Raw genomic sequence first — 18,755 nt, 5'->3', positions numbered from 1 at the left:
CACCGAGAACCATAACTTAACATCCTCCCCGAGCACTCTAAAACAAACAAGCTCCTCAGGAAGGCAGACTGTTTGATCTCATCGGAGACAAAAAACAATCATGAAATAGGACCTAAAGTACACTATTCTCCATTCTCACCGACATGCAATAGCAGAGAGACCACCGTGCAGGTTTGTAGTTATGTGGACTCTACATGACTCTACAGTACCAGAAACTGCTCTCTTACTTCTTGTTCAGCTCTTTTGGCGCCTGATGAAAGTTGCAAAATGAAGCCTACATCTCAGAGAATAAACATTTGGAGACATTTCCTTATGAGTTGATTCTATCAATGTGAATAAACACAATGCTGGACACCTCCCTCCACAGTGGGCTCACCTCTTCTGTTTCTCTTGCAAGTTACTTAATCACCCCTATCTGTGCTGCTGCAGACATGCAGGGTCTGCTCGCAGTCCTGTCACTGTTCACACGACTCACACTCCCGGAATTCCATTTTCAGTTTCCTAATCATTTCAATAAGGACCATCAAGACAGAGAGGAAAAGAAACAGCTGGTCATCAAACAAAAGGCTTGCAAAAGTTGGGGCGCGTCCGCTTCCGAGAAGGGCTGCCCTCCCCAGTTCCCGTCGCCAGCAGTGAAGGCGAGTTCTCGGGGCCCTCCCTGACGCAGGCTCCTGTCTGCCGACTCTTAACAGGCCAGGCAAGGAAGCAAACCCACTCCGCAAATCCAGGGCACTGTTAATCTCTCTCTTTATCCGTGCGCCACCAGCCTACATAAGAAAGAGCAGCAGACCTCAGACTGAACCTAGGGCCATGTCTGTTTGTGCTCCTTTACTTGTGCAGTGGTGGGTGCAAGACATTTAAATATCAACCTTTGCGTACACACCATAAACAAACTGCTATAACCAGTTCATAACAAGCTCAATCCTATTGCTTCATGTCAGACTAGGTTCAGACTAGACTAACTGCTTTTATCATGGTATTCCGCAGAGCAGAACGTAGTAAAACACTAGTTAACACACGGGAGAGAAGAGACAGGTATTAAGTAAAGATTGCAGGAAGCCTGAGAAAGAAGAGTAAATGCATGGACTGATATAAGCATGACAAAATTAGGAATAAACATTAGCAAATTTCACCACAAAGTTTCACATTAATAGTGGGCCTCTTCCATAGATACAGCACTACAAGAAGCTACAGACCTAGACTAATAGTGGCAATGCAATCAGCACTCAAAGTGAATGCAAAAACTTAAAACTGCTCTTGTAGAGATTTTCTAGCTCTAATGAACCAGATTTCTGAATCTCTGACAATTCCAGAAAAAAAGGTCACAGGAACTAGATGTGCTGTCTTTTCACACTCATTAATTGGCCAGCACCCCCACATCCTCAAAAGCGACTGATTAGAACTGTAAGCACTGTGGTGATGGTCCGGTCAGCAGTCAGTGAATACAACAACTCTTCACGCAGATCAAATTCAGATCAAACCCGTGGAGGTTGTGTGAATTACAGTACATGCCTCCGTGGCTGTCCACAATTCTCCTGAGCAATCACTAATTAAGACTGCAATAAACTGAAAGTGTGTAAGCCAAAACCATGAGCCTGACCAGCCGCTGCAATGTGGCCTGGTAGCCCTGACTGATGAGATAAGACCGACCCGACACTGATGCACACAGGACTGCGCCTGTCTCCACTGTACTTCTATCTGCACTTGTTAGGGACTTCCATAGGAGTCACTACCACTGACAAAAAAACACGCTACCCAAATCGTGTTGTGTGATTATCTTTAGCTTAGACCGATTAAAATCTTCAGTTTTAGTGGTACAGGTTTTTTTCATATTCTAAGCACTGCAAAACGTCAGCTGGCTGCAAGCGGTACATTCTCTGCTTATGTTAAGAGGCATGCTGATGGCTACAGCTGGTCCAACATGAATAATACGGTGCTTTCCTTTAATGGTTGGAAGTAATGCAATTTAATAGCAAACAAGGCAATTAAGCTGGAGTGGTTAAAAGAACCACATAACCACACAAATCACAGAGGACAGCAATGAAACAAAATAGAAGAAGATAGTGGAAATAAAAAGAACTTAGACAATGTGAATTAATAAATGGAAGGAACTTCTCATTATTATTGAGAAGGTATTATTGTAGAAACTGCTGCCAGTTCCTGTCCTGGCAGTGCTGTCAGTTGTTGCTTGACCCATCTAACAGGGTAGGATGGGTCAAGCAACAACTGAGATGTGATAGCAGCACTAACCTCTCTATCTCATTGTAGACTCGTCGTAGACCACTCATTTAACAACAGCTCTTCAGGTCGTCATGCCAAAACCACAGGTTGCCAGCACATGCCGCAAAGGAGTTAGTGTAATCACCCAACGTCAATGTGCAAAACTGACACAAATGTAGTAAACGGCTCAGATTGGTAAATGCAAACCAAATGAGATACTTAATCTAACCCTGTCAGCAGCTAGACTACCGAACAATTGAGAGACTGAACAATGCATGATGAGGGGACAGAATTCGATTTTTACATCAGAATAGAGAGTAAAGTGCACCCTGCCTTTATAGCGGCAAAAAAACCCTGAAATGTACAGCTTAATAGTATTTTATTAGGTATAATAAGTACAAGTAGTACAGTATTTAGTAACCGGACTAACGATGCCTCTAGAGCTAGAGACGTCAAGATTTAAGGACTTGGTTTGGCTTTAACCTGCTGGGCTAAGCTGCCCTTCCTCCCGATGATTATGACAAGTACCTTTCTGCCCAGTGTTCATTACCACCTCCACTTATTTTATCGGGCTGGCATTAAAGACAAGAGTATATTCTGTCCCCTCATCATGCATGTCCAATCTCTGTGTTCCTCAGGGTTTCAGTAGTCTAACTGCTAGACAGGGTTAGATTATGGATTCTCCAATAAGGCATTCCTATAAACATTTACTGTGGTACATCATGGTAAAAACATGTAAAAGTTTATTTCATGCTGACAGGAAAAGAAAAGACTATTATTTCAGCCTCAGGTATGGCAGAGCACTGGGAGATCAAGGCAAGAGCTTGTAGGAAATCAGGGAGAGTTAATCACGGCAGAACAGAACAAATTCCTGGTAGAACAGTATGCCAGAGGAGTACTGAAATACTGCAACACACTGCGCACATTTCCTGAGGTCATGAAGGCAGAAATAAACCCTTTAGTACTGGACAGTAGTCTTGATTACAAGAGAATTGTATGGCCTATATTCTGTATCTCAAGGGGGGGCTATTCGCCATGATTCCTGTTCAGAATGGAGCCCCACTGAAGGACCTGGTGAAAATGTGTGTAATTCTAAGAGTATTCTTTAGTGATCAGCTCCGGTTCAAATAGAGGTATTTATTCTTTGTGGATATGACAATAAAGACAAAGCAGTATAAACCGCTTGCCAGGACTTTTTAGTGTATACAAAAGAACTTACTTAGTATAGCTTTGTGTATCCCACATCATCTGGAACAAAATTTACAAATCTTAATATAATTTCTACTGCAGGGGTCTGTTGCTCTGTTCTTACACAGCCTGAGTTCAGGTTTTCAAAGGTTAGCATTAAATAATAAATGTCTAAACTTGTTTAATGAATTTAGCCACAATCAATTAAGCAGGTGATTTGTTAAAATAAATTTAAAGAATATTTGGAACAAAAAATATATTTCCCTTCAGTCTTCAAGGACAAAACTTGCCTCAACTGAATAAATTTGCTTAGCTGATCAATAGACTATAAGTGTTTTTTATCTCTAACAAACAGGTGGTTTAAGTGACACACAACTAGACTCGCTGGTTAGAGCTCTCCAGGATCAGTGCTGGGGATCCCTGCTCTACAATAACATTGAAAACATATCTTTCACTGATAAAAACGCTTCATAAATGTAAACATGCTTTACTGTTAGAAAAAACATGTTTGTAGCGACTTGAGATCTTGACAATTATCGTGGGAGAGGCCCGGTTTAAGAGAGCGATACAGTGGATGCAGGACGACTACAGTGAGTGAAGTCTGATTTGGAAAAGAAGCGAAGCCGCGCAGACACAGTACACATCAGAACACATTAGGGACCAGCAGAGTGACGGCACTCTCGCTCGCTGCGAGCTCGACCAGCGCAGCGAACACAAAATTTAAAAGGCTTGAGAGAGCAACTAGGTTGAGCAATTCGTCCTGGAAAAGACAATGACTGTCTCTCCCGCGGGGCTGGAATTCAAGTAAAAAAAAACGAATTGTCGAGAGAAGAAAGGGCGATGACTCAAAAACGTCTTAGAATAGCAAATAATGCAAACACGTTACACATGTGCAAAATGCTCGACATTATTTCCTATGTTATACAGTAAGTCAGTGCACACGTACCCTTCCCTTCACGCAACTACAGTACCAGACGCTCAGGATTCACGACCGCACAAACAGTTTTTTGTGAAAGTGACCAGACATTTGTTTGGGGCTTTTTATATATATATAACGAGCACCTATCCAGTTTCTGGCATTTAAAACCTGCACTTTTTCTCCTCGCCAAAACCTGCAGTGAAGATCCTGAAACAGTCTATAAGAAACGAGGCTGGTGTTTGTTAATTCATTCCCCTGGCGTTCATCCTCGAGTGATTTGTTTCTTCAAATCACCACACCGAAAGGTGACGGCCTTTAGCGTGAACGCTGGGCAGTGTGCGAGGGTACTGCCCAGCGCCTCCCCGCACAGCGGGACGGCAGGTTGTGCGGGGCTCGCTCTCCGTGCCGGAGCTGCGCGACTCGTCCACTCCGGGAAAGAACAGAACGCAGAGCACTGACCTAACAGACTTGGAGAGCTTGTGCCTCTTGATGTCCTCTTCGCTGAAGGAGAAGTGCATGTCAGCGGACGGCCGGGCTTTGATGGCTGGCAACCGCAGTAGCCCAGTGGCCGCGAAATCTTGGGAAGGCATGTACACGTCGTAGACATGGGTCGCTCCGCGAAGGAGGCACCGCTCGCTCTCCCTCGGCCTGTCTGTTAATAGGCAGGCAGGCAGGCTGGCTGTCAGGGCGTTCGAAAAAAAAAATCCCCAAACAAGTTGCTAGATACAGTAGAGAGCGCTCACTTCCCATAGCATTTGTGTAATTTTACACGCCTTCCATCGCCTCAAGGTGTTCTGCGGAGAGACCGAAATAGCGGAACTGGATCTTATAACAGCGCCCTGACGATGAGTAGCGCACGGAACGGACTGTCTTCTTTTTAAAGTCTTGTACAATATAAAGCTCTGATCGTCGTGAAGATTTAGATTCTGTGGTTATCAGTCCTGGTCCTGGAGGATTACTCTTTCTTCTGCTCTATGCTCCAGCCACGTTCTTAATCACTAGTGAATTGACTTCTGTTTTATTAATGTAACCAATTGGGCTATGTTTAAGTCAAAGCAAAAATTAACATTCAGGAAATCTGATACATCTCATTCCCGCTTGTGTCTCTTTATTGGAAATTGTCAGCCTATTAATAGCTTTTTTAGGCAGAAACATTGGAGCAAATTCTTAATTAGCAAGCTGAGAAGAGACTGCATGACATTCTGTGTGCTGTTGATGATGGAAATATTTTAGCTAGTGTATTTTTGAAACCAAGACTTCAGTGCAGAAAAAGACCAGTTCGATTGAAAACCAGACTCTATATCAATCCCTCGGGACTGATACTATTTCCTACTTCCTATAGCAAAGGGTGTTCACAGTATATTACCAAGTGTCAGATTTCTGAGGGCTATTGTGTCATGAAGTATTTCTGAAAGGTTGTGTATTTCGTCTTAATACTGCAGAATTAAATATGTCTCCCCTGGACAATGCAGCATCTCTAGTAATCTAGTTGACTTTGGCTTGATAAAGCTTTCGGTTAGTGCAAAATTAGTTGATGGTCATCCTATCTGAAACATGCATGTAACTAAAATCTAAATAATGCAGAGCTGTTTTCCTCTATTTCAATACTATTTTTTCTGCTAATCCAACCAAGTAAAGCTCTTCACATCTCAAGTACAAGAGCTGTGTTAACTGCAGATTACGTGCTTGTTTCATCAGTAACTCATGGGTGGTCTCAATGTTGAGGAACCAGAAATCTCTAGGTGACCTGTAAGACTTACTGTACCAGGGCTCTGCAGGACCATGAGGCCTAGAGGTGTTTTATATGTGTCTGTGCAGTACCTTAAATGCAGCATGAGAAAATATCCATAAGTCCTTGAAAAGTCCTACATATGTCTAACAAAGAAACTAATTAGGGTAAGTGTTTAATTGACTAGTCAGGTTGGAACAAAAAACAGGACACTACCACTTTACAGGCATTGCTTTTGTAATCCGTAACATAATGTTTTTATAACTCTACAGGTGTAAATTTATTTTTAGAATAATACCATATCTAAAAGAATTCTATACATAATTCAGAAACATAATTCAGCTTAAACTGTTAAATTAATGAGTTCTAGGATGTGAGCGCTTGTCAATGGCCATTTAGCCCATCATGTCTGTTGAGGGCAGCAGTGTGGCACAGCAGTCAGGGCTCTGGAAGGTTGTGGGATCCAATCCCACATGAGACGCTGCTTTTGCACCCTTTTGCAAGGTACTTTCCTTGAATTGCTCCAGTAAAACACCCAGCTGTATATACAGTATGGGTGCAAATCTACATCGCTTTGGATAAAAGTATCACTCAAGTAAACTAATAATGATGCAAGAATTCCAACAAACTTCTTCTTTAAGGATCCGGTGACAGCTTCCACAGCCCAGGTGGGGAGCTGGTGGCACACTTCCTACAATCCTCTGTGTCTAGAAGTGCTTCCTGTTTTTGACCTCAAATGCTCCTGGGCTCAATTCCTTTGTGTGCCCTTTGAATCCCAACTTGTTTAGTCCCTGTCCCAGTTACTCCTCACTGTCCACAGATTTGTGAATGAGGGTGTGCAGGCTCCAGGTTTTACTCTCAGCCCTGCAATGAGAAGCGCTGGGTGTGCTTAGACTGAGTCCCCCCCCCCCCTCGAGTAATACACAGTGACGACACTACTCTGCTCCTCTTTCACACAAGGGAGGGGCTGGTGGCAGCAGCTGTCACTACAACCTCACCACAGCCAAATTCACAGCGTGCATGTCTGAAAGGGAAGAGCAGTGTGGTGAACGCTGAGAGGGGCATCCATGAGTGTGGAAATGTGTGAGGACAGCTAGGATCCAGGGGAAGGGAGGGTGGCCATTGGGCAAAGTTACACAGGCACCAAAAACCAGCTTAAGAGTTTGGTGGGAAAAAAGGAACTCCTTTAGCGAAAGAAATCTGACAATGTTCTATGCTAAACTGCTACTACTGCTCCTCTCTCTAAGGCTGTTCTCAAGTGTGCTCTACAGTTCTGCAAAACATGCTGTCTTTTTTCTCCCTCCAAGACGTCCAGAGTGAAAGAAAGTGCTGGTGTTCTACTGCTGAGCCTGTTCCCCAAAACACGGAGCCTAGAGCTTTCAGGGCATCTCCCCTGCACTCCCCACCCCGCCCCATCACTCTCAAACACTGTCCCCCTTCAGTTACATAAGAGCCTGAAGCAGCCAGCAGTGTTATGTGAGGCTGGGCCAGGCCTGCCTGTCTGACATCACAGCTCCATTGACGTCAGTGTCCCTCTCACACACATCCTGCTGGCCTCCTCAAGCTACAGAGCTGCCGTCAACTTTTTAAAAGCTCTGCTGTGCTGTTTCAAGGGGATGTGGTTTCTGGGAGCTGTTTTTGCTCTCTCTTGAATTCCTCTAGTGACCTGAACGGCAGTGGTCTAATTTTGAGCTTTCTGAGAAGAACATTAGCAACACTGTTCAATGAAGCCAAATATAAAGCATCTTCATGTAAAGAGGAGACCAAATTAAATTCCTTTTTTTCCCCAAAGTAGAATGACTCATAGTTTATTTACACCATTACCAAGCTCATATCACACATTCGCTTTGTCGGGATTTCAGATTTTTTAACATATCTTCCTAGACTTTACTACACTTTTTAAGGTGTAATGTGCCATACCACAGAAAACAAAGGCAATAGTCTTTGTTTTTAGGTTTTGGAAAATAAAATGCCTCCATCCGCGCAAAATGAAATGACACTCAAAACACACTTTTGATTGCAGTTCCAGCATTAACCAAGCTACTGTACACCACAAATACTACAGGATCAATGTTGTGTTAAAAGCACCCTTCTAATGTAATGAATAGTTAACCGTTCTGGTTTCAGCACTGTTTCTCTCATTCACAACAATGGCATTGCTCAATTTACTATTCACCCCGGCTCCAAGCTGAACAGCAGACCAGAGACAACTTCTTTCTCTTCAGCTTCTGTAGATCCACACAGGGTGTACGATTCCATACCCTTCAAACTCGGATGACATAGTGTGTTCACTGACCCTTAAACGTTTGCTAAATTGCCAGGCAGAAAATATTTGAAAATAATATTGTTGTGCAGTACAGGTAGAACTAGAATAAAAAGAACAGCATCCATGAATATTTTTTCATTACTTATTTTGCTGTTGCTTACACTGAGACCAGTCTATCCTCCTTTTGCTAATAAATATTTCACTCTAATCTGCACAGACCTTTTTCCCAGGACTACAGAAGACTAAGCAGCTGATCTCATGATCCCAATGATGGAAGCTTGACTTAACCGCTCAGTATGTGTTCAGTTGTTTCATACAGAGGGTTGAGCCCTTCTGCAGACAGAGGTCCAGAGTGGATGGAGCTGTCCACCACTTGGGTGGCCATGTTTTTGAGGGGGCACATGTTACCGAATAGGTCATCCCGGGACATCAGCACTGGCGGGTTTGTGGCTTTATTAGTGTAATACAGCCGTGATGTGTTGCGGCCCTGGATTCTGCTATAGCCCAGCTCTGTTCACCTCCATAAGGGGTCCCAAGCCCAAGGCCGCTCGAGTCTTCTGGTTCTGTTCCACTCAGGTTCTCGGTTACATAGCTGGTCTAATTATTTAATTGACTGTAAAAACTGTCTAAGTTGGGTCTGAAGTGTGTCACAGAGAACTGTACATTGGATGAATATTTTGAGTAATCCTCTGAACCAATCCTTTATAAATCCTATACATATTTAAGGAAATAATTAGGCTGATTAATTGTACATATTCATATACTCATATGCTTGCTTATATACTGTACTCATACGCATCAGGTTCCTTTATTTCCAGGGTGCAGACTGTACAGATAAAATATCTGGGTTAGTTTTTCTTTTATTTTTTTAGAGCAGGGCTGGTGTCTGCAGTCTATCCTTTTAGGCCCACAATGGTTTGAGAGTTAAAGATATGACAAACCTCCAGAGATAAAGAGGTCATTTTTTATCTCCCCTTTTCCCCTGTCTTTCTCTTCCCAGGAATGATGACGTGGTGGGCCAGCTCTATAAATAGCTCACATCTCTTTTTCTTTTTGTCAATGTCTTGGTGGTCACAGGCCCAGCAATAGCACACTGCGACGGGACACAGGAGGAAGCAAGAATGAAAAAAATACTGAAAAAAAACACCAGGGAGGCCACCGCATTAGCCAAATATGGCCAAAACCGTAAATTAATACACCTTAAAAACCCAACCCTTGATCACCAAGATTCAGTCAATCATGCAATCCAACGTACAGAGAGTAAACGTCTTGCTTTGATTTGCTGTTTCATTGCTTTGTAACAGCAGGGCTGAGCCTGTCTGTTATATCAATTTTTGTTTAAACAACTAAAGCGCTGCAGAGAAGAGCACTATTGGTAGTATAGACCTGGGTGAATGAGCCAATGGATTCACACAAATCAAGGCATGTGTAATTATTTTATGCTGAATCAGTTTCACTACAGCATGGATCTTGCTAAGAATGCTGAAAAGGTGTAGCATGTTATGCACTTAATGGTTCACTTCTGAATAACCTTGCTTCACACGTAGTGTGACAATTTCCATGTCTGCAGTTGCAGTACTTTGCTGAAATGGGGTGGAATAAATTCAGCCTATACGAGAGCAGTAGCTGGGCTCTAGCCCTCTTAACTAAAACTTAATGGGTTCAAATTCTAGGTGGGTGTGTGACCACACCATGAGTGCGTCATGAACATACAATGCCGTAAAAGTTTGTACAAATATAACATACAGGCGTCTGCCAAATAAATTAATAATTACAGCCTGATTAAATATAAATACACATTAAATATAGAAATCACTTAATCCTGCATGTCATGTTGAGTTGGGCAGCTCTAGATTAAAGATGTTAAAGAAAGGCCTGGGGGACGGAGACGTCAAGGTTTATAAAGCGGAGTTGTTGGAAAGTTGAGGTGCCCGATTTTACAATGAAAGGAATGTATTAACCCTTCAAATGTCATCCACCAAAAAAGCCATCAGGGACTCAAAGGCTGCTGCAAGCTTCCGATCAATGACAACTCAGTGAGAGAAAGAAATGTGCAAACAATGATGTCTTAATAAACAAGGGCAGCCTGTCTACCTAAATGACACGGACTTGAAACGCCAGGGATAGCTGTGCTTGTTTCTGTGACCTACCATAAGAGAACACGTGAAGCGTCACCAGCTTGGGTACAGAAGTGAAGAAAAATGCTTCCATCTAGTGGTTCTTATTTAGTACTGCAGCAGACCCACTTTGTGGTGTATATGATTCAATCAGCTCCATCAGAATTAGCAGTAAAGGACAGTGAAGTGCTTTATATTATGAGGTACAGTGCACAAGGCACAAGAGGAACCATGGAAAGAAGTGCCAATGCTAATGTGTTGTGTAAGTGTTGTTACTACTTGAAACCGCTCTTACGCAGATGCTGTGTGCTGGCTCTACCCAACATATTGCACACAGCTTATCAATACTCTTTACAGAGCGCAGGGCTCATGTCTCGCAGTCTTCACTGTGCTGCACTACAATGATCTGTACCGGGGAAGCATCGCAAAGCACATGGGTGACCTGAGCATCTTAAAACAGGGGCAGGATAGAGCAATTACCAGCCAGTGGCAGGTATCCAAATAGCTTACTAACAACAGCAAAGAAACCTTGAGGAAGAAAAGCTGAGCGGCTCTTTCTGGTCTTCCTATAATATTTGTTTTATCCTTTAAGCTTGTCTGACTGTCCAGTCTAAAAGATTGTCTTATGCTGTGAGACTTCACAACACTCCCCCCAGTTCTCATGTGTAACAATCCAATCATTCTGACTAACCTCACAATCGGCTTCGCACCTGTAACTCAGTGTTAGATTAAATATCTAAATTATTGTTATCTTAGACCACCCAAGCCTCCTGGATTCTTGTCCTAGGGAATCCTGTTGAGTTTAGAAGCTGGGAGATCAGTAGGATCTCCTTTACACCTCAGCCTCCCCCAGCACCAGCATACGCAGAGGGACAGTTACACGGGCCTGACAGCTCCACCACAGGCCACCGAGGAGTGGATGATGAGCTCAGCTGCACATACTGAAATGAAAACTTGACGGGGTTCGCCACATCTTTTTCACTGTTCACCGCGACAGCGCTGATGAAGCAGCACTCAGGCTTTTAAAAGATATTTCTCTTTACATTTCCAACTAAAAGAACAGTCACATAAATATTCCCTCACATCCCTGTGCCTTCCTTGCCTGTGCTGGCTGCATATGCACCTATAATCTTCCACAGGCATTTTCAGGACGCGGAGAGAAGACAAAGGGCCCAGGCCAGCCCTCTCTGACCGGGCGCGTGGGTACAGTACCTGTGCCTCTGGACGATGTCAATGGGTCTGTGCACAGCCCTTGGAGACGCCCCCCCGGTCAGGCCACCGGGGCGGTAGACGCCCCTCTGGGTGGCAAAGCGCAGGGCCTTGTGGCTCGGGGAGGAACACATGGCATGACTGGCTGGCACGCTGCCCACGCTGGGGCCCCTCCTCATCTCCAGCTCCCTCACTCCACGGGGAAGTTCTGTTTATTTTCTCTCTCGCCTTCTTCCTGTTTACCCCGCCTCTCGGTTTCCTCGCGTCTTTCCTTCCCCTGTTTTTAGAGAAGAACAGAAGCCCCGTGTTCCTGCGTCCCTCCTGGCTCTCCTTGTTTCTTGCTCTCTCCCCTGCCTTCCTTTCTCCTTTCCTTCTTCCTCCTCCTTTCCTTACTTGCTTTTGCTCTTCTTTTCTCTCTGAGCCTGAAGACAAGGCTTGACAGTAAGCAGGAATCCCTTGGCAACGGCCGCATCCAGGGTGTGAGGATGTCAGGGTCTGTGCACCCCCATGCAGTGTGGGTCGATATGCTCGGCAAGGGAGCTGCTCCGGGTTGCAGAGTTGGCTGCTCTAGCTCGGTTCTGGTTGAGCAGGTGGCTCTCCGGAAAGCTGGCCTCTGCCAGCGGCCTAATGAGGGTCAGTGGCCCTTAGCTGGATCACACCACAGTGAGGGTGTAATACCTAACAGCTACGCACTCCCCCCTCCCCCATTCTTTACGGGAGATTTAACAATAATGAGATTTGGAGGGCCACAGAAGGTGTCAGCCGAACGTTTAGCAAATCAAGAAATCTTCATTCCTCAGGTCAGCTCTTTTTCTGGCACACTTTTATAAATACTTTTAGATCTTTAATAGGCTTTCAACTCACAGGGCACTGGGATTTGGATTAAGTGAAACAAAAAGACTAATTCTGGTTACAATTGCTCACTTACAGTTCCCTGTGACATACTTTATCCCAAAGACATTGGGCAGTTTGATGTTGATTGTGGCAAATTTGATCTTGCTCAAATACTAAATTTCATAAAGACAGGATCCATACAATCAAGAAACATAACAATGGTGTTTGTGCTCCACCAGCATGGAGAAGGTCACATAAATTTACCATATCTCTTGAACATTAACATAGTTATATTTTAAAATGAAGCCCAGTCAAAATAGTGGAATTACCAGTTTCCCTAACAAGCCTTCATTTCATAGTATCAACCTTTGCTTTCTTCATGATGGTTTGCATCAGGCTCTGCAGGAAGTACAAGTGTCCAGCACAAAATTATTTCTTTGCCAAGGCACCATCTTTTGATATCTGTGTATTTTTTAACTTTACAGAAAGTTATTTTTAAAAATACAATTTCCTTGCAAATTGATTCTGCAGGGCTGAATTTCTCTGCTTCATTAAAGGTTCAATTGAAAAGGAATCCACAACAGGCAGCCCTGTGTTCCCATCTCCACTAGAACACCATATCTTTTTTTTAGCTAACGATTTACAAAGTTTGCAATGGAGTGAACTCTTTTGAACTTAAGTATCAGTTGGCATTCAATTTGTACAGAAAATAATTGCAGATGAGGAATCCACATGTTTCACTATACCTACCTCAATTATGAAAAATATGGAAATGGCCACGAATTAGTAACTAAGGGGCCTTTTGATTTGCTATGAATTCTGAGAGCGGTGGTCCGGCACATTGAACAATAGCACTCAAAAATCCACTCCAGACTGATCTATAAGGTGAGAGAATAAACAGAAATCTGTTTGAGACTATATATGGCTTTGGTCCACATGGCTTTCTTCCATGCTGCATAACACAGGCTGTTACCATGCCAGTGAGACATGCAGGTTACGAGACACAAAGGGTCCGCTTCTTGGCGCTTTCTGTTGTGGCGTAGATCACTCTCATTATCATATCCTCCCGACTTCCCCCTTCACATCCTTCGCCAGAAGTGGGCAGTTTTACAGCCGCTTCCCCCAGTCACAAACACTTCGGTTACAATGTGCGATTAGAAGTCCTGAAAACGCACTGAAAGACCAGTCAGCAACTCCACCCGTAGTCCAGTTACCACCCAGGATTAGGTAAACCCACTCAGGACCCAGTAATTCCATTCAGGACCCAGTAATTCCATCCAAGATCCAGCAAACCCATTCAGGACCCAGTAAACCCACTCAGGACCCAGTAATTCCATTCAGGACCCAGTAATTCAATCCAAGACCCAAACAGCACATAGTAATTCCACTCATGACTAGCTTCCTCTCACTAACCCCACTCATGCCCCAGCTAATCCACCCAAGACACAATGAACCTACTCATCTAATTTTTCCAGAAAACTCAATTATGAAGGACTACAGGCAACCCAGGTAAAAACACCCTGTCAGAAAGTTTGCAGGTGTTTACAGCCAAGTCCCCAGCAAGCCCAACTGAAACATTATGGAATATGTGACTTTTGATTTAATTCTGCTGCATTACATTGCAAATGCCCTTGAAAGTCAACTGACAAAACTAAGCACAATTAGTTTTCCGCACTTTCACACAGAATGGAATGTAGAGCTCGGACCTATCAGACTGCGCATCGCCCCTTTTTGAAGCCCCTGAACCTCAAACGCTCAATGAAATTAGCCACTGGCATGCAGGGGATGTAGAATGGATTTTCCCAAGCAGATGCACAAATTAACCCCTCCATCACTCCATACATCATTTACAACACAGAGTGAAGTGCAGTAAAGCACAGGGCAATCATAGTAAAAGCACAGTGAGGCATAGAGACATACAGTATATTTAGCAAAACTAAACCACAGGAACACAAAGAAAATGAAAGGCATAAGAATGGCTTAAGCAAAACCATAATGAACTGCAAAAATACCATGCACATTTACTGCTGTAAACTCAAAAAGAACACCCCTAACATAACTGCTCACAAAGTGTCCCCTCAGTGCCCCTTCTTCCATGTTGCTTGTAGATCTCAGAACTGAGATATGTGTGCTAGAGAGAAGTGACTGGGCTGGACTGGGCTAACTTTCTCCAAGACACTTCCTCAACCTGTCTAGCTCATTCTGATTCTCGAAAAAACAAACACGTCTGAGGCCGATGAGTATAAGCCTGCCTCTTCCCAACTCAGCATTCACTGAACTAAATCTGCACAGTATACTGTATGTCCAGCATAGAGTAAAAGTACTTTAAGAATATACTTCTAAAATAAGAACACTAAAGCACTTTAATTCCAATGTACTGTACTCGGACACTCTGGCACTGTGCATCACTAGGCTGCTCTATAAAAATATCCTGATTTACCATGAGGTTTGAATGTTTGTAATCCCGGTGCAGGTTCAGATACTGGCAGCATCATAAGAAAGTGCCACAGATGCTGTGCTTCTCAGCCTCCCTGCTACCGCAGTCAAAACCGTAAGATGTGGTAAAGCATTGTGAAATCCCACTAAAGAACCAGGAAATGTAAATTGAAAACTGTAAATTCCAGGTCATGTCTTATCTCAAGTCTTATTTCCAGGGCTACTTCTGGATTTGCTGTTACATCATTGAGTAGCAAACTGAGCCACTCAGGTTTACAGTAAAAGGCAATTTCTTTCTCAGAGCTTTGCCAAAGTGACGATAAGCCAATAACTACATGACATTACACCCAAATATTGTGTTCATCTTTTTAGGAAAAGGTACTACTTGAGGTTCAAGTCACAATTTAGAAGACACAACAACTAAAATCAAGTAATATTATTGATACTGTACTTTAGCCCTTCTATGTAGCATTCACTACCTAATGCAAACCCCCCGTATTCCCAAACAATAGGAATTTTCTCCTCTTCCAGTAAGTGAACTCCCATTAAAATGCATCCTAGAAAAATGCGCCATCGCCCCAAATTAAACGGATGCAAACGTAAACAACGTTTCAATTGCAGCTGCCAGCAGCTGACTTTGTTGATTCTGCCACGCCACTTCCTTCATCAGGCATGAACTTGTGCTTGTGCCTATTTTTTCAGGCAAACTTCAGAAAAATGTTAGAAGATATCAGTTAAAAAAAAGACAAAACTTCAAAAATTGGTCACAAGGCAGTGCAGGATCATGGAAAAACCTCCACACCTCTTACCCCTTTTCCCAGGACAGGTTCCTGCATCACTTACCTGGAAGACAAAAAAGAGAAAGAGAAGGTCATCTTCGGTGATCACAATGCACAGTATGGTACAGATGGGGTGCTATGGCTGGCTCAGGAGAGATATGCAAACGTTCCATCCCATATGCAAAGTACTATCACCCCAGAGGTGAACACACTCTGTGAACAATACTGTATTGTGTGTTGTGTGTTGTGTTGTATGTTGTAATATATGCCTCAGGGCTGCAGAGTCTGTGCGCCTACACATATTGTACACAGAGTCTGTCGAGGATTTTTATGTAGACCCAAATGCATCTGCACAGGTAAATTCAATTTCTGATCATACAGATTTTATCATGTGGAAGTGTTCACAAGGGCTCTGAGAAATGATGCAGGGATGCAGTATTTCTAGAGAAGGGTTCTATGCTGGCTTTTCAGCTGCAGACATACAGCATAACCAAAAACATCCATCCAGACTCTCTAAGCAGTGAGGTCAGGTACCTTCCCACTCTACAATTCTCTATGCATGTCCAGGGTGAAGAACATCCCCACAATAACAACAACAATAATAATTAGCATATAATGCCTTTCATGCCAGGACATCTCAAACCCCTTGATAATTAAAGAACAAGAAACATGTAACAAAAATGAAACATTGTACAAAGATACACTGAAAGATGGGCACTGAAATTAAAAATCCATTTTTTTCTGCTTTTAAATGAGTTGCAAACAGACAGTGGCTGGAACCCTCAGGTAGAACTTTCCACAGTTTACAGTAGGTACATAACTGCAGAAGAATGGGGACACTCAGAAAACAAGAATCCAAAGAGCAAAGCTCATTACAATAGCTCAGTAACTCTTTCAGATGGCAAGGAGCCATCTTACTCAGTACTGCATATCAGAAGAGGGATTCTAAAATCAATCCAAAACGTGACAGGGAGCCAATACAGAGAGGCCAAAATGGGAGTGATGTGCTCATAGTACTGAAATCTGGTTTAAAGTCTAAGAACTGCATTTCAAACGTACTGAAGGCTGAAGTGCTTGCAAGCGGTGCATTATACACACGCCCCACACAGTCTTACAGGTTAATAGCATGCATAGCTCCCGACAGAGCAGAACAGCAGGAACAGGCAATTAATGAGAACACGGGTCCAAGTTGGAGCTCACAAGGCAAGGCAATTAGTCCACAGGAGCCCAGGCTGTTACAATACATACCAACCAACACTCTGGCTTTCCAGAAGGAAGGAGCTTTTGCTCATTAAATTTCTTAATTAACTTGTATTAACATGAACATTCAATACTGCTGTTATTAATACATTGTTGATGATGATGGATGATAATGATGGTTATGAAAACAGCCTTTCTCGGGCCTTTTTGATTTTCACTGCATGGACCACATTTGGGAACCTGCAGAAACGTTCTAATTTCATTCCATCTTAACGAGCTGGTTGAAAATATTCAGAACTTAGACATCCCCTTCTGTTACAACAATAAGACTAAGTGACGTGTCTATCAATCTATTTGAATGTATATAAATTTAGATTATTTCTATTTAGATGAATAAATAGAGGAAAATGCCTTTTTTATTTTAAGTTCATCTTAAATTAGAATAGCAATTAACCTTAAAAGGAAAAACTTTAGTACGGTAGTGATGAAAAACAAATGGTGAGCCCCATCTAGTGGTTTCTACTAGTAAATACCCAGTGAAACAATGCAGCAATCCTGCAGCAGTGGCACACTACTGTATATACTGGCCAGCACATTCCCATTGCTTTTACTGCAAGAAATCACAATTTAAATAAAACCATTCCAAAAGAAGAACCATTCATAACTTGCTAAGGACCGAGCTGATAAAAACGTTTCTCACAGTTCTTCTGAGACCTTTTTCTTGCCAATAGGATTTCTTAGTCTCGGTTACAGCGTTTGTTTCCTATTATGGAATGGGTCTGACGCACAGAAACATTCCTGTTGTGCAAAGAGCAATTTCTAGAGTGATTAGCACATAATTCATGCTTTTCAACAGAGGTCCAGAGAGGATTTAAATCCATTACTATGGAGCTCTCCACTGGGAATAATTTTCCCATACGGATAGGGATTGGAGACTGGAAGAGAGCACCCTGTCACAGAGCCAAGTTAAAACAAAGTTAAACAAATTCCAGTGAAAAAACCTCTTAAAAGGATTTTACAAGGATTTATTTAGGACCACATGTATATCAAACAGTGCTCGAGTCACTTTATAGGGTAAGAACAAAAAAAACACAAATTAAGATTTTTTTTTAGATAAATAAAATCAAAATAATCTTAATAAGAAATAAAGAAATTGATAAAAATGGGGGGAAAGGTGAAAAGGCAGCCACTAATTAAAAGCCTGACGGAACAGATATGTCGAGTTTACAGCAGATTTAAAACCTACAGAAGAGTTAACATTTCTCCAGAGGGCGGGGAATGAGTTCCAGAGCTGTGGAGCAAGGATGCACCCTGAGCTGTTTATACCCAAATGAAGGCTCTTGGCATCAGGAAGGCAGAAGCTCTATGTCTGTCCAACATGCACTTCCATCATGACCTGACAATTTGCATATTAAAAAAAGTGAAGGCAATGACAGCATTAACAGGATTTTGCAGAAGCCCGATAAAGTGCAGAGAAAAGCTGCCCTAATCTTGAGAAAGCAGCAGCCGATTAGGCTCCAGTGCCGGGGGGATGGAAAATGAAAGAGCTGCCTCTGTCTGCGTCTCTTATTCTGGGGTCAAGCAACAATTAAATGAAACAATTTTACCTCTCCCGTCTCTCTCTCGAGATGTAAAATACAGGAGACGTGAAAGGGCATTTCTTTATCTTCTCACTGTGCTGAACAATTTAAATTCCTCTAATCAGAGTCCGCTGCCTTCCCTCCCCACATGATGCCACTGGGGGTGCAACCTCAGATGAAGAAAGCAGACAAAATAATAACTAATCTCCCAATTGCACGTGAAGGACACCTCCTTTCAGATTTCCCCAATCTAATTACAGAAATTTCTCTAGGCATGT

At 42.9% G+C, this 18,755-nt stretch overlaps 1 protein-coding gene across 10 annotated transcripts in view; it reads right to left on the bottom strand.

Moving 5' to 3' along the window:
* Positions 1–18,755, bottom strand: part of pde4a (phosphodiesterase 4A, cAMP-specific) — a 208,580-nt gene that overhangs the window by 69,128 nt on the left and 120,697 nt on the right. The window contains exon 2 of one of the 10 annotated variants that reach the window (XR_011191112.1): positions 15,721–15,761. The exons of 7 other annotated variants lie outside the window; for them this stretch is intronic. The gene's annotated coding sequence lies outside the window, so the exon portion shown is untranslated. Of the gene's footprint in view, positions 1–4,786; positions 5,115–11,651; positions 12,472–15,720; positions 15,762–18,755 lie in introns of those variants that run through there. 2 more of the 10 variants (XR_011191114.1, XR_011191115.1) reach the window with 2 other exon arrangements.

Source organism: Lepisosteus oculatus, chromosome 11 (genome assembly GCF_040954835.1).
Source record: "Lepisosteus oculatus isolate fLepOcu1 chromosome 11, fLepOcu1.hap2, whole genome shotgun sequence".
Classification (NCBI taxonomy): Eukaryota; Metazoa; Chordata; class Actinopteri; order Semionotiformes; family Lepisosteidae; genus Lepisosteus; species Lepisosteus oculatus.
Note: the sequence above shows the minus strand (reverse complement) of the source record. Positions and strands in the feature narration are given on the sequence as shown.